This window comes from Salmo trutta, chromosome 30, assembly GCF_901001165.1.
Source record: "Salmo trutta chromosome 30, fSalTru1.1, whole genome shotgun sequence".
Lineage (NCBI taxonomy): Eukaryota > Metazoa > Chordata > Actinopteri > Salmoniformes > Salmonidae > Salmo > Salmo trutta.
Window position 1 is genome coordinate 5553514 of NC_042986.1, and position 15541 is coordinate 5569054.

Genomic DNA, 15541 nt, shown 5'->3' on the forward strand with positions numbered 1-15541 from the left:
TTTTTAAATTCACTTTTACATATAAACAAAAAACTTTGGATCCATAATTTGATAATTACCAATAACTATGAGTAGTTTAATTTATAATAATTGTTTAAGAAAAAAATTATAATAATAGGCGCTCTCAAGATTTGATACTAGTGTGCTATGATTTCAGGATAGATTCCGTCTGGTTCTACACCCTGAGCTATCTTTCCACCTGTTAAGTTGAAATATGTAGATAAAAACAAAAAGCTTCCAGCAGAGGTCGGCACTTTCAGTTCCGTCACCTGTCAGATGGTAGTGTGACGTCTGAAGCTTCAAACATCATCACGTGGTATTGTTACTTTGATACAAGCATCACTATGTTGTATCAAATCAGCAGTGCTTTGAAAACTGCATCGGAGTGGCGGAGCTCTGGTATCAGTCGTCCCATCACTAGTAATGGCTTTCCTTATATTTATCATGCAATATGTGCCATATGAGGAATACATGAGAACAGAAAAACAACTATGTGCTTGTAATGTACCCATCCTCTGGCTGTGGTTCAATGTGGAGTAGTACTCTTGAAGCAGGACTTTCATACCATAATAGCAGCTTGACATGTAATAGTCACATTTCCTTCAATATTTCAGCGAATTCTTGAGGATTAATGATTAACCAGTGGAAGCATTGTAGAACCATTAAAACCACTGTTCTGAACTATATAAATACCAAACGTTTTAGGGTCCAGATTGGCTATACACATCCATAGGCATGGCTATACACATCCATAGGCATGGCTATACACATCCATAGGCATGGCTATACACATCCATAGGCATACAGGTCTTCTTATCCTCCACGACTACACAATAAGCAAGAAAATAGTTTGCTAAATTACTTCAGCTGCATTGCATGGCAAATATCTTCAATCTCTAACATTAGCGTTACTACAATAAAGAACAATGGCAAGTGGAAATATTTTTCGACTATTGCAGCAGATGACCACTCCCATCAGCTAAAAACAAGAAGTGGCTCCAGTGGGCACTCGATCACCAAGACTGGACAAATGAAGAGTGGAAAAACATCGCCAGGTCCGACAAAAGCGGCTCCAGTGGGCACGCGATCACCAAGACTGGACAAATGAAGAGTGGAAAAACATCGCCTGGTCCGACGAAAGCGGTTCCTGTTGTGTCAGGAGTCCATTTATTTTATTTATTTCACCTTTATTTTGACAGGGAAGTATTACTGACACTAGGGTCTCTTTTACAGATGAAACACAAACAATATACAAAATACACAATTACAAAACATATTCTATCACCAACCGCTCCCGAGTATACTACTCGCCTATGTCCAGTCTCTTGACAACAAGGTAGACGAATTTCGGACAAGGGTTGCCTTCCAGAGAGACATCGGAGACTGTGACATTCTCTGTTTCATGGAAACATGGCTGTCTCGGGATATGTTGTTGGAATCGGTTCAGCCACCGGGCTTCTCCATGCATCGCGCCAACAGAGATAAACACCTCTCTTGGAAGAAGAAGGGCGGTGTATGCTTTATGATTAATGACTCATGGTGTAATTATAACAACATACAGGAACTCAAGTCTTTCTGCTCATCCGACCTATAATTCCTTACAATCAAATGTCGGCCATTTTACCTACCAGAAGTCTCGTCAGTTATAGTCACAGCTGGATACACTCCCCCTCAAGGTACTTCACTGGGCTCTATGTAAACTGGAAACCACATATCCTGAGACTGCATTTATTGTCGCTGGGTATTTTAACAAAGCAAATTTAAGAACAAGGCTACCTAAATTCTATCAGCATATTGATTACACTACGCGCAGGGGTAATACTCTCGACAACTGCTACTCTAACTTCCGCGATGCATACAAAGCCATACCCCGCCCTCCCTTCGGCAAATCCGACCACGACGCCATCTTGCTCCTACCGTCTTATAGGCAGAAACTCAAACAGGATGTACCAGTGACGAGAACCATTCAACACTGGTCTGACCAATCTGAAGCCACGTTTCAAGATTGTTTTGATCATGCAGACTGGAATATGTTCCGGTCATTCTCAGAAAACAACATCTACCTATACACTGACTCAGTGAGTGAGTTTATAAAGAAGTGCATGGGAGATGTTGTACCCACTGTGACTATTAAAACCTACCCTAACCAGAAACCGTGGATGGATGGCGGCATTCGCGCAAAACTGAAAGCGGGACCATAGCATTTACCATGGAAAGAGGTCTGGAAATATGGCTGAATATAAACAGGGTAGTTATTCCCTCCGCAAGGCAATCAAACAAGTGAAATGCCGGTACAGGGACAAGGTGGAGTCACAATTCAACGGCTCAGACACAAGACGTATGTGGCAGGGTCTACAGGAAATCGCGGACTACAAAAAGAAAACCAGCCACGTCACGGACAGCGACGTCACGCTTCCAGAAAAACACCTTCTTTGCCCGCTTTGAGGATAATACAGTGCCACCATCGCGGCTCGCTAACAAGGACTGCGCCCCCCCCCCCCTCCTTCTCAGTGGCTGATGTGAGTAAAACATTTAAATGTGTTAACCCTCGCAAGGCTGCTGGCCCAGACGGCATTCCTAGCTGCGTGCGCAGACCAGCTGGCTGGTGTGTTTACGGACATATTCAATCGCTCCCTATCCCAGTCTGTTGTCCCCACATGCTTCAAGATGGCAACCATCATTCAAGTACCCAAGAAGGCAAAGATAACTGAACTAAATGACTTCTGCCCCGTATCATTCACTTGTCATCATGAAGTGCTTTGAGAGGCTAGTCAAGGATCATATCACCTTACCGACAAACCTAGACCCACTTCAGTTTGCATACCGCCCCAACAGGTCCACAGTTGACGCAATCGCTATAACACTGCACAATGCCCTATCCCATCTGGACAAAAATAATACCTATGTAAGAATGCAGTTCATTGACTAGAGCTAAGCATTCAACACCGCAGTACCCTCAAAGCTCATCATCAAGCTGGAGGTCCTGGGTCTCAACCCCGCCCTATGCAAATTGGGTTTCTGATGGACCGCCCCCAGGTGGGGAAGGTAGGGAACAACATCTCCACTTCGTTGACCCTCAACACTGGGGCTCCACAAGGGTGCGTGCTCAGCCCTCTCCTGTACTCCCTATTCACCCACGACTGCGTGGCCATGCACTCCTCCAACTCAATCATCAAGTTTGCAGACGACACAACAGTAGCAGGCTTGATTACCAACAATGACGAGACAGCCTACAGGGAAGAGGTGGGGGCACTCGGAGTGTGGTGTCTGGAAAACAACCTCTCACTCAACGTCAACAAAACAAAAGGAGATGATCGTGGACTTCAGGAAACAGCAGAGGGAGCACCCTCTATCCACATCGAAGGGACAGCAGTGGAGAGGGTGGAACGTTATAATTTCCTCAGCGTACACAGGAAGGCCAAAAAGTTAATCAAGGACAACAACCACCCGAGCCACTGCCTGTTCACACTGCTACCTTCCAGAAGGGGAGGTCAGTACAGGTGCATATAAGCTGGGACTGAGAGATAGAAGCTGTTTTTCAATCTCAAGGCCATCAGACTGCTAAACAGTAATCACTAACTCAGAGAGGCTGCTGCCTACATTGAGACCCAATCACTGGCCACTTAAATAAATGGATCACTGGTCACTTTAAACAATTACATATCTTACATTACTCATATCACATGTATATATTGTATTTTTTTACCATCTATTGCACCTTGTCTATGCCGCTCGGCCATCGCTCATCCATATACTTACATGTGCATATTCTCATTCACTCCTTTAGATTTTTGTGTAGTTGTTGGGGAATTGTTAGATTACTTGTTAGATATTACTGCACTGTCGGAACTAGAAGCACAAGCATTTCGCTACGCTCGCATTACCATCTGCTAACCATGTGTATGTGACCAATACAATTTGATATGATTTGAGGTAGGTTCCGATGAGCCCATGCACAGTGCATATTTGTATTAATTTCCAACATTTTACTTTTATTTGAATCTGTGATCTACATCATCACTGAAAACGGCATAACAATATAACCACTATTTTAAGTGGACAAAACATAATGAAACTACAAATCCAGACAGGTGATTAGGTGCCTTTTTGACAAGGGATATCATTGACCTGTCTGTTACTCTTTTTTTAACCTTTTCCGATCACTTGAAAATAAGATCTCAGCAATGCTAAGTCCTATCCTCGTGAAATTAAATGTTCTGTGTTCCTGTAAAGCTGCTCTACAATAGGGCGGGCGGGGGGGGGGGATCAACAAAATATCATGTATTTAAATTGGACGGTATGACGGTATTTTATGCTTTTGAATAAAAGTTCAAAATATGCTTTATGAGCTTCAGTGTGTGAGCCTAGGGTGGCAACACATGCACTACCGTTCAAAAGATTGGGGTCACTTAGAAATTTCCTCGTTTTTGAAAGAAAACCACATTTTTTTATCCATTAAAATAACATCAAATTGATCCGAAATACAGTGTAGACATTGTTAATGTTGTAAATGACTATTGTTGCTGGAAATGGCAGATTTTTTATGGAATATCTACATAGGTGTACAGAGGCCCATTATCAGCAACCATCACTCCTGTGTTCCAATGGCACGTTGATAGCTAATCCAAGTTGATAATTTTAAACGGCTAATCAAATCAAATCAAATTTATTTATATAGCCCTTCGTACATCAGCAGAAATCTCAAAGTGCTGTACAGAAACCCAGCCTAAAACCCCAAACAGCAAGCAATGCATGTGAAAGAAGCACGGTGGCTGGGAAAAACTCCCTAGGAAAAACTCCTGAGAAAGGCCAAAAACCTAGGAAGAAACCTAGAGAGGAACCAGGCTATGAGGGGTGGCCAGTCCTCTTCTGGCTGTGCCGGGTGGATATTATAACAGAACATGGTCAAGATGTTAAAATGTTCGTAAATGACCAGCATGGTCAAATAATAATAATCATAGTAGTTGTCGAGGGTGCAACAAGCACGTCCGGTGAACAGGTCAGGGTTCCGTAGCCGCAGGCAGAACAGTTGAAGCTGGAGCAGCAGCATGGCCAGGTGGACTGGGGACAGCAAGGAGTCATCATGCCAGGTAGTCCTGAGGCATGGTCCTAGGGCTCAGGTCCTCCGAGAGAAAGAAAGAAAGAGAGAAAGAGAGAATTAGAGAGAGCATATTTACATTCACACAGGACACCGGATAAGACAAGAGAATACTCCAGATGTAACAGACTGACCCTAGCCCCCCGACACATAAACTACTGCAGCATAAATACTGGAGGCTGAGACAGGAGGGATCAGAAGACACTGTGGCCCCATCCGATGATACCCCCGGACAGGGCCAAACAGGCAGGATATAACCCCACCCACTTTGCCAAAGCACAGCCCCCACACCACTAGAGGGATATCTACAACCACCAACTTACCGTCCGAAGACAAGGCCGAGTATAGCCCACAAAGATCTCCGCCACGGCACAACCCAAGGGGGGGGCGCCAACCCAGACAGGAAGACCACGTCAGTGGCTCAACCTACTCAAGTGACGCACCCCTCCCATGGACGGCATGGAAGAACACCAGTAAGTCAGTGACTCAGCCCCTGTAAAAGGGTTAGAGGCAGAGAATCCCAGTGGGAAGAGGGGAACCGACAAGGCAGAGACAGCAAGGGCGGTTCGTTGCTCCAGCCTTTCCGTTCACCTTCACACTCCTGGGCCAGACTATACTTAATCATAGGACCTACTGAAGAGATAAGTCTTCAGTAAAGACTTAAAGGTTGAGACTGAGTCTGCGTCTCTCACATGGGTAGGCAGACCATTCCATAAAAATGGAGCTCTATAGGAGAAAGCCCTACTTCCAGCCGTTTGCTTAGAAATTCTAGGGACAATTAGGAGGCCTGCGTCTTGTGACCGTAGCGTACGTGTAGGTATGTACGGCAGGACCAAATCGGAAAGATAGGTAGGAGCAAGCCCATGTAATGCTTTGTAGGTTAGCAGTAAAACCTTGAAATCAGCCCTTGCCTTAACAGGAAGCCAGTGTAGGGAGGCTAGCACTGGAGTAATATGATCAAATTTTTTGGTTCTAGTCAGGATTCTAGCAGCCGTATTTAGCACTAACTGAAGTGCTAATCAATCATTAGCAAACCATTTTGCAGTTATGTTAGCACAGCTGAAAACTGTTGTCCTGATTAAAGAAGCAATAAAACTGGCCTTCTTTAGACTAGTTGAGTATCTGGAGCATCAGCATTTGTGGGTTTGATTACAGGCTCAAAATGGCCAGAAACAAAGAACTTTCTTCTTAAATTCGTCAGTCTATTCTTGTTCTGAGAAATGAAGGCTATTCCATGCGAGAAATTGCCAAGAAACTGAAGATCTCATAAAACGCTGCGTACTACTCCCTTCACAGAACAGCGCAAACTGGCTCTAACCAGAATAGAAAGAGTGGGAGGCCCCGGTGCACAACTGAGCAAGAGGACAAGTATAGTTGAAGTCAGAAGATTACATACACCTTAGCTAAATACATTTAAACTCAGTTTTTCACAATTCCTGACATTTAATCATAGTAAAAAGTCGCTGTTTTAAGTCAGTTAGGATCACCACTTTATTTTAAGAATGTGAAATGTCAGAATAATGGTAGAGAGAATTATTTATTTCAGCTTGTATTTCTTTCATCACATTCCCAGTGCGTCAGATGTTTACATACACTCAATTAGTATTTGATAGCATTGCCTTTAAACTAACTAGCTACAGTGCAGGCTAACTCAAATGAGCTGCTAACGTAGTTAGCTAGCTATCTAGCCAACTTCCAATACTGTATAGATAGCTAGCTAAGTGAATTAAATATCACCAGCTCCCTAACGTCATATTAGCTAGCTATCTTGTTGTATGTATCACTGTAAAAAACAAACTCCAAATGCATTTGTAAGTAGCTAGCTAACAGCCATGGAGGAGGGTGTTAGGATCGCCGCTCCAACTGTCAAAGTAGTAGAGTAGGCTATTCTGGATAGGGCAGGTACTTTTGTGTAGTTGCAGTCCCTAGAAGTGAGGACAGAGATAACAGTAACATAATATTCTGTGCGGTCTACTTTTTGTATAATGAAGTCTGTTTCTTGTGAGGTTTTCTGTCCTCAGACAAAGAGAGCTGTGAACATTCAAACAAGCCTGTTGACAGATGAAGAGCAGTGGTTCTCATTCCTGGGAACTCAAAGGGGTGTACATTTTTGTTTTTGCCCTAGCACTACACAGCTGATTCAAATGATCAAGCTTCAAGTAGTATTTATGTATTAATTTGTGATGCTATCCTTGATATGATCCTGCTAATGTCACATGCTACACATGCGTGTGCATATGCATCTGTCAATCCAATGTTATCATGATTTGTTATCAGGGATATTATACTTTAGTAATCCACAATGACCTGGTGATGTAAAAGCCTAATAATTACATTGTCTTCCATAGTCCTAAAGATACCTTGTAGCTGGAGATCCCGTCAAAAACGATTGCCTACAGTTACCGTGTAGGGCACTGCAAGGTTGGGTGACCAGGGCCATCTGAGACTGCCTCCTGGGGGAATTCAGGTGTGTGAAGGCTACCTGTGTCCTGCATAACTTAATGAGGATGGACACGAGGACCAGGAGGGGACCTGCAGCTCGCCGCTGTGTGCCATAGAAGTCTGCAGCTCTGCAGGATGTTTCAAGGATGGGGTCCACCAACGCAGCAAGAGGCAATCCGTGTGCGGGAGATCTTCACCTACTTCTTCAAAGAGGGTGCTGTTCCCTGGCAACACCATAGACTACACTATGCACAACCAAAGGCTCATTTAAGAGCCATTTACATTGCAATAAGAGTATTCTTCCATTTACTTAGCTATGTCAACTAGTTATTCAATTCCCAGTTTCTCTCCCTTTGATTTCTACTTCTCAGGTGATGGTGCTGTTTAGGTAAGGATGTCTGTACAAAAACAAAACAGGCTATTTATGTTATTTTTTGGAAGAATTAGACACCCACACACTCGTGTATCAATCTGATTGATGGATTGTGTTGTGCCGTGAGCAGGCTCAGGTTTATAACTGTGGCTCCTTCCACCTACAAAAAATAAGCAAGAGGGCCAACCATAGAGAAGAGTAAGACACTTCATTATTTCTATAACAATGCTATATTGTTTGTCCTCGTGTGTCTGTGCATGTTTTTCAGCATAAAGTACTCTGCAGACAGTGTGGACACCAGGTGAGGCCACACACACAGATTCCTGTTGAACAGTCTAACTATCTTATTTTCCTCAATAACAGTCTCTCTCCTTCACTTCATCCCCCTCTCCCCTTCTCCCTAAATCCTCTAGGTATATCAGCTGTGACGGTAAACCCCTCCCGCATCGGAACTGGCTACATAGAGGGCACAGCATGATCAGAGGTTAGAGGTCACTTGGTCAGGTCAACAGGAAGTATTATTACAGAGATGTAGTAGTCCCAGCGTTAATGATCCAAGGTCAGTTTTGCATTTCACCTCCTGATGATTGAGTGTTAGAATAGAAAAAAACAACGCTTAAACATGCTCTCTCTCTCGTCTGCAGGTATGTTTTGTTGTGAGAGAGGATGCCAAGTCCTGTCATCGCCACCTCACCCGCTCTTAAGATAACCTTCGGGCCGATGTAGTCATACATCTCGTCACCTCTTTATTCCTGTTTTTATAATGCACACCAGATGTGCATTGAAGTACAGATTGAACTTGTATGTAATATTTATTTATAACTCTTGGATAATGAATTTCTTTCAATAAAGCATCACACATTCTCTACTGGTTGAAATTAAGTCTCATTTGATGAAATACTACACCTATCCTATGTTTATCAGATCAATGCAGATGAAGGGCATTAGACAGAGATGAACCGGTTTTAGAGTATTTACATGATGCATAGGAAATGTAGTGTACTGTTTTTTTAATTATATTTCTGTATATATGAATTACAAATCAGCCTTTACTTAAATCATATTGCTAGTCTATTGTAACTATGCAATGTGTAATTATTGATGTCCCAGGAGCAGGAGTGGTAAACACTGTTGAAGTGTATAATTGTAATACATACATGCAGACACAGCATCATTCAAAGAATGGAGTTTGATATGACTGAAAAAGAATGTCTCAGATTCATACCTGAACTGCACCTTTATTTACCATGGAGGAGTACATGATCAGTGGATATTTTCAATGTACAGGCTACAATGTGGGAATATCATTCATGGTAATAACTACAATGTATATGCCCTAGTAGGAAGTCCACTTCGTGCAGCTTACCCTGCACTATCAAGTCTACTTCTGATAAGCTTCCCAGTAAAACAACCAAGCCACCCAGAAAAGTGCAAAAAAATTGCCCATATTAACATATGCCGCATGAGAAACAAGGTTCATGAAGCCAATAACTTGCTTGTAACAGACAACATTCATATTCTAAAACTCACTCAGTGGTAGAAATACATGGTTATAACATTTACAGAAAAGATGACGGGCGGTGTTGCGGTCTATATTCAGAACCACATTCCAGTAAAGCTTAGAGATGATCTCATGTTAAATACTGTTGAAGTAATATGGCTATAGGTTCATCTGCCTCACCTAAAGCCCATTCTGGTGAGAAGCTGCTATAGACCACCAAGTGCTAACAGTCAGTATCTGGATAATATGTGTGAAATGCTTGATAATGTATGTGATATCAGAGAAGTACATTTTCTGTGTGATTTAAATATTGACTGGCTTTCATCAAGCTGCCCACTCAAGAAAAAGCTTCAAACTAACCAGTGCCTGCAACCTGGTTCAGGAATGAAAATCAACATACTAATGCTGCAGAAATTTGCTTTAAAGCAGTATCCAAATCCATAGGATGTAGTGATCACAATATAATAGCCATATCTAGGAAAATCAAAATTAAAGAGGTGGAAGAGGTGACAATATTGTCTATGATACCCCGGTGACTTGTCATTGTTGATAATCTGGATGGAAAATTACTGGAGGATAATAGGGGACGATATTGCCACATCTTCAATTTAAGCCTACTAGAAAGTGTGCGCCCTCAGGCCTGGAGGGAAGCTAAAGTCATTCCGCTACCCAAGAATAGTAAAGCCCCCTTTATTGGCTCAAATAGCCGACCAATCAGCCTGTTACCAACCATTAGTAAACTTCTGGATAAAATTGTGTTTGACCAGAAACAATGCCATTTCACAGAAAACAAATTGACAGACTTCCAGCAAGCATATTTACAAAATAGCCTCCAATACCCTACTCAACAAGCTGGATGCAGTCTATCACAGTGCCATCCGTTTTGTCACCAAAGCACCATATACTACCCACCACTGCGACCTGTACGCTCTCGTTGGCTGGCCTTCGCTTCATAATCGTCGCCAAACACATTGGCTCCAGGTCATCTACAAGACCCTGCTAGGTAAAGTCCCCCCTTATCTCCGCTCACTGGTCACCATAGCAGCACTCACCTGTAGCACGCGCTCCAGCAGGTATATCTCTCTGGTCACCCCTAAAGCCAACTCCTCCTTTGGTCGTCTCTCCTTCCAGTTCTCTGCTGCCAATGACTGGAACGAACTACAAAAATCTCTGAAACTGGAAACACTTATCTCCCTCCACTAGCTTTAAGCACCAGCTATCAGAGCAGCTCCCAGATCACTGCACCTGTACATAGCCCATCTATAATTTAGCCCAAACTACTACCTCTTCCCCTACTATATTTATTTATTTTATTTAGCTCCTTTGCACCATATTATTTATATTTTAATCTTTGAACTTTCTTCAAACTACAAATCTACCATTCCAGTGTTTTACTTGCTGTACTTTATTTACTTTGCCACCATGGCCTTTTTTGCCTTTACCTCCCTTATCTCACATCATTTGCTCACATTGTATATAGTCTTATTTTTTTCTACTGCATCATTGATTGTATGTTGTTTTACTCCATGTGTAACTCTGTGTTTTTGTATGTTGTTGAACTGCTTTGCTTTATCTTGGCCAGGTCGCAATTGTAAATGAGAACTTGTTCTCAACTTGCCTACCTGGTTAAATAAAGGTGAAATTAAAAATAAAAAAATATATAGGGAAGGACACTCAACAAGCACGGACAGCACATACACAAATGACTGATGATTGGCTGAGAGAAATTGACTGTCTTGTTAAGACTTCAGTGCAGCTTTTGACATTATCGATCATAGCCTGCTGCTGGAAAAACATGTGTGTTATGGCTTTACACCCCCTGCTATAATGTGGACAAAGAGTTAGACAAGTAACAGAACACAGAGGGTGTTCTTTAATAGAAGCATCTCAAACATAATCCAGGTAGAGGCTGGAATTCCCTAGGGTAGCTGTTTAGGCCCCTTGATTTTTTCAATCTTCACTAAAGACATGCCACTAGCTTAAGTAGAATGGCGCCGGATAGGATGACTAATGTTTTACATGCTCCAAACCAACTGTTATTTCGTTCCTTTTTTTGAGTTGTTTGTAATGTTGCTGTTACCGTCTCTTATGACAGAAAATAACTCCTGGACATAAGAACAGTGATTACTCACCACGAACTGGAAGGCGATTTTTCCTTTAACAAGTCCGACGTGATGGATATACTGCTTTCCCGGGAACAGGCCCAAAGCCCCGTCATTTGAGTGAAGAGAAGACAGAGAAAAAGGGGGCGGAGGTTAGGCTGCCTTCTGAGAATTCGTAGGCGAACGATTAAACCCCCACTGCAATCCGTTCTATTGGCCAACATGAAATCATTGGAAAATAAAATCGATGACCTACCAGCAAGATTAAACTACCAACAGGACATTAAATACTAATATCTTATGTTCCACCAAGTCGTGGCTGAATGATGACATGAATAGCATACAGCTGGTGGGTTATACACTATCGGCAGGATAGAACAGCAGCCTCTGGTAAGACAAGGGGTGGGGGCCTATGTATATTTGTAAACAGCTGGTGCACGATATCTAAGGAAATCTCAAGGTTTTGCTTGCCTGAGGTAGAGTATCTCATGATAAGCTGTAGATCACACTATCTACCTAGAGAGTTTATCTGTATTTTTCATAGCTGTCTACATACCACCACAGACCGAAGCTGGCACTAAGACCGCACTCAATGAGTTGTATACCGCCATAAGCAAACAGGAAAACGCTCATCCAGAGGCAGCGCTCCTAGTGGCCTGAGACTTTAATGCAGGGAAACAAATCTGTTTTTACCACATTTCTACCAGCATGTTAAATGTGCAACCCGAGGAGTGAAAAAAAAGAAGAAAAATGACCAGGTTTACTCCACACACTCAGACGCGTACAAAGCTCTCCCTCGCCCTCCATTTGCCCCCCAAATCTGACCATAATTCTACCCTCCTGATTCCTGCTTACAAGCTAAAATTAAAGCAGGAAGCACCAGTGTGGGCCAATAAAAGAAAAGTGGTCAGATGAAGCAGATGCTAAGCTACAGGAGTGTTTTGCTAACACAGACTGGAATATGTTCCACAGATTGGAATATTCTTCCGATGGCATTGAAGAGTACACCACATAAGGCACAGGCTTCATCAATAAGGGCATCAATGACTTCGTCCCCAAGTGACTGTACGTACATACCCCAACCAGAAGCCATGTATTACAGGCAACGTCCGCGCTGAGCTAAAGGGTAGAGCTGCCGCTTTCAAGGAGCGGGACTAATCCGGAAGCTAATAAAAAAATCCCGCTATGCCCTCTGACGAATCATCAAACAGGAAAAGCGTCAATACAGGACTAAGATCGAATCGTACTACACCGGCTGTGGCAGGGCTTGCAAACTATTACAGACTACAAAGGGAAGCACAGCCGAGAGCTGCCCAGTGACACGAGCCTACCAGACAAGCTAAATTACTTCTATGCTCGTTTCGAGGCAAGTAACACTGAAACATGTATGAGAGAATCAGCTATTCTGGACGACTGTGTGATCACACTATCTGCAGCCGATGGGAGTAAGACCCTTAAACAGGTCAACATTCCACAAGGCCAGACGGATTACCAGGACGTGTGCTCCGTGCATGTGCTGACCAACTGGCAAGTGTCTTCACTGACATTTTTTTACCTCTCCCTGTCGAGTCTGTAACACCAACATGTTTCAAGCAGACCACCATAGTCCCTGTGCCCAAGAACACTAAGGTAACCTGCCTAAATGACTACCAACCCGTAGCACTCACGTCTATAGCCATGAAATGCTTTGAAAGGCTGGTCATGGCTCACATTAACACCATTATCCCAGAAACCCTAGACCCACTACGATTTACATACCGCCCCAACAGATCCACAGATACAGTCGCTATTGCACTCCACACTGCCCTTTCACACCTGACCAAAAAGAACACCTATGTGAGAATGCTATTCATTGACTACAGCTCAGCGTTCAACACCATAGTGCCCTCAAAGCTCATCACTAAGCTAAAGACCCTGGGACTAAACACCTCCCTCTGCAACTGGATCCTGGACTTCCTAACGGGCCCCAGGTGGTAAGGGTAGGTAACAACACGTCCGCCACGCTGACAGGGGGCCCGCAGGGGTGCGTGCTCAGTCCCCTCCTGTACTCCCTGTTCAGTCATGACTGCACGGCCAGGCACGACTCCATCACCATCATTAAGTTTGCCAATGACAACAGTGGTAGGCCTGATCACCGACAACGATCAGACAGCCTATAGGGAGGAGGTCAGAGACCTTGCCGCGTGGTGCAAGGACAACAACCTCTCCCTCAATGCGATCAAGACAAAGGAGATGATTGTGGATTACAGGAAAAGGAGGACCGAGCATGGCCCCATTCTCATCGACAGGGCTGTAGTGGAGCAGGTTGAGAGCTTCAAGGTCCTTGGCGTCCACGTCACCAACAAACTAACATGGTCCAAGCACACAAAGACAGTCGTGAACAGGGCACAACAACGCCTATTCCCCCTCAGGAGAGGGCACGGGTCCTCAGATCCTCAAAAGGTTTTACAGCTGCACCATCGAGAGCATCCTGACGGGTTGCATCACTGCCTGGTATGGCAACTGCTCGGCCTCCGACCGCAAGGCACTACAAATGGTAGCGCGTACGGCCCAGTACATCACCGGGGCAAAGCTTCCTGCCATCCAGGACCTCTGTACCAGGCGGTGTCAGAGGAAGGCCCTAAAAATTGTCAGACTCCAGCCACCTAGTCATAGACTGTTCTCTCTGCTACCGCACGGCAAGCGGTACCGGAGCGCCACGTCTAGGTCCAAGAGGCATCTAAACTGCTTCTACCCCCAAGCCATAAGACTCCTGAACATCTAATCAAATGGCTACCCAGACTATTTTCACTGTTGTATTCAGTGCATGTGACAAATACAACTTGATATGACTTGAACAAGGGCACTAGCCATAGGTATAACTATATTTCATATTAAGTTGTTACATGTCGACTGAAAAATCAAAAAAGGTATGCACAAACTAATACTTATGAAAAAACTATATTAAGCATATACCTTACCTTACCCTTGGTAAACTGTGATAGAGACATTGTCTTACAGATAAGATACTCTTGTTCTTCGAATCACTGGTGTTCAACAAACAAAGTTACTATCTACAGTGTTCCAACTACACTAGGTTTCCTTGATAATGGTTTCCAACATGATTGGCAGAACCTCATTGAAGAGCAAGATTTCTGTATTATTATTTTTACAGAGCGTGCTGTAATATTGACTCTACACTTCAAGCAGTTCAGGGACAAGCCTTCCTCATCAGTACAGCTAGAAATCAAGGAATATCCTCCTCAATGATACCATTTCTATCAGCTCTGGAGACAGGTCATCAGAGGTTAGTATGGATGGAAACGTAACACACAGATCATCAATGTACAATGCATGTTAAGTGTACTAGTCACAATTCAATTTACATATCTTCTGTTATCGTTCACAATAACTATGCTCTGATTTAGTGCATATTGTCATAACCAATACTTCCTTCACTCAATTTACCCAAGTGTGGTCTTATTAAGTAGTTATAGCACAGGTAGGGATGACAATGTTCACTGGTGCTCGTTAGGCAAGAGAGGTACACTGACCTAGACTAACAAATTCATTGCTCTTTACTCCATGAAGGGGGAGGGGGTTAGGAGATCAGGGCATCAAGGCATCTTTCAGCCATTTTGGTGCCCCTCCAGCTCTTCCAATATAAACAAAACTTTAGACATAAATGCAGTGAAGGTTCTTCTACCAACCTAGAAAACCCTTTTAGGAAGCCATTATAAAGAGTGAAAGTAAAAAAAAAAAAAGGTATTTAGGCATTAAATCATAATACCAGTAGTATAATAATAATTTGGTTGTAAGCCTGTTAAAACAATTCCTGGGCAGTTAAATTTAGACAAGTGTCTATCAAATGTACCCATTACATTAAATCAACACCACCTTTAGCATGATACTCAGTTTGGCAATTGGGTTTTGTGGACATCGGCCAAAATGTAAATTAAAATCAGCAACTTCAATCAACCATAGGCAATTATAGTAATAACCCATTTATCAGTTACTGCTTTTTGAATCTATTTATCCACCATATT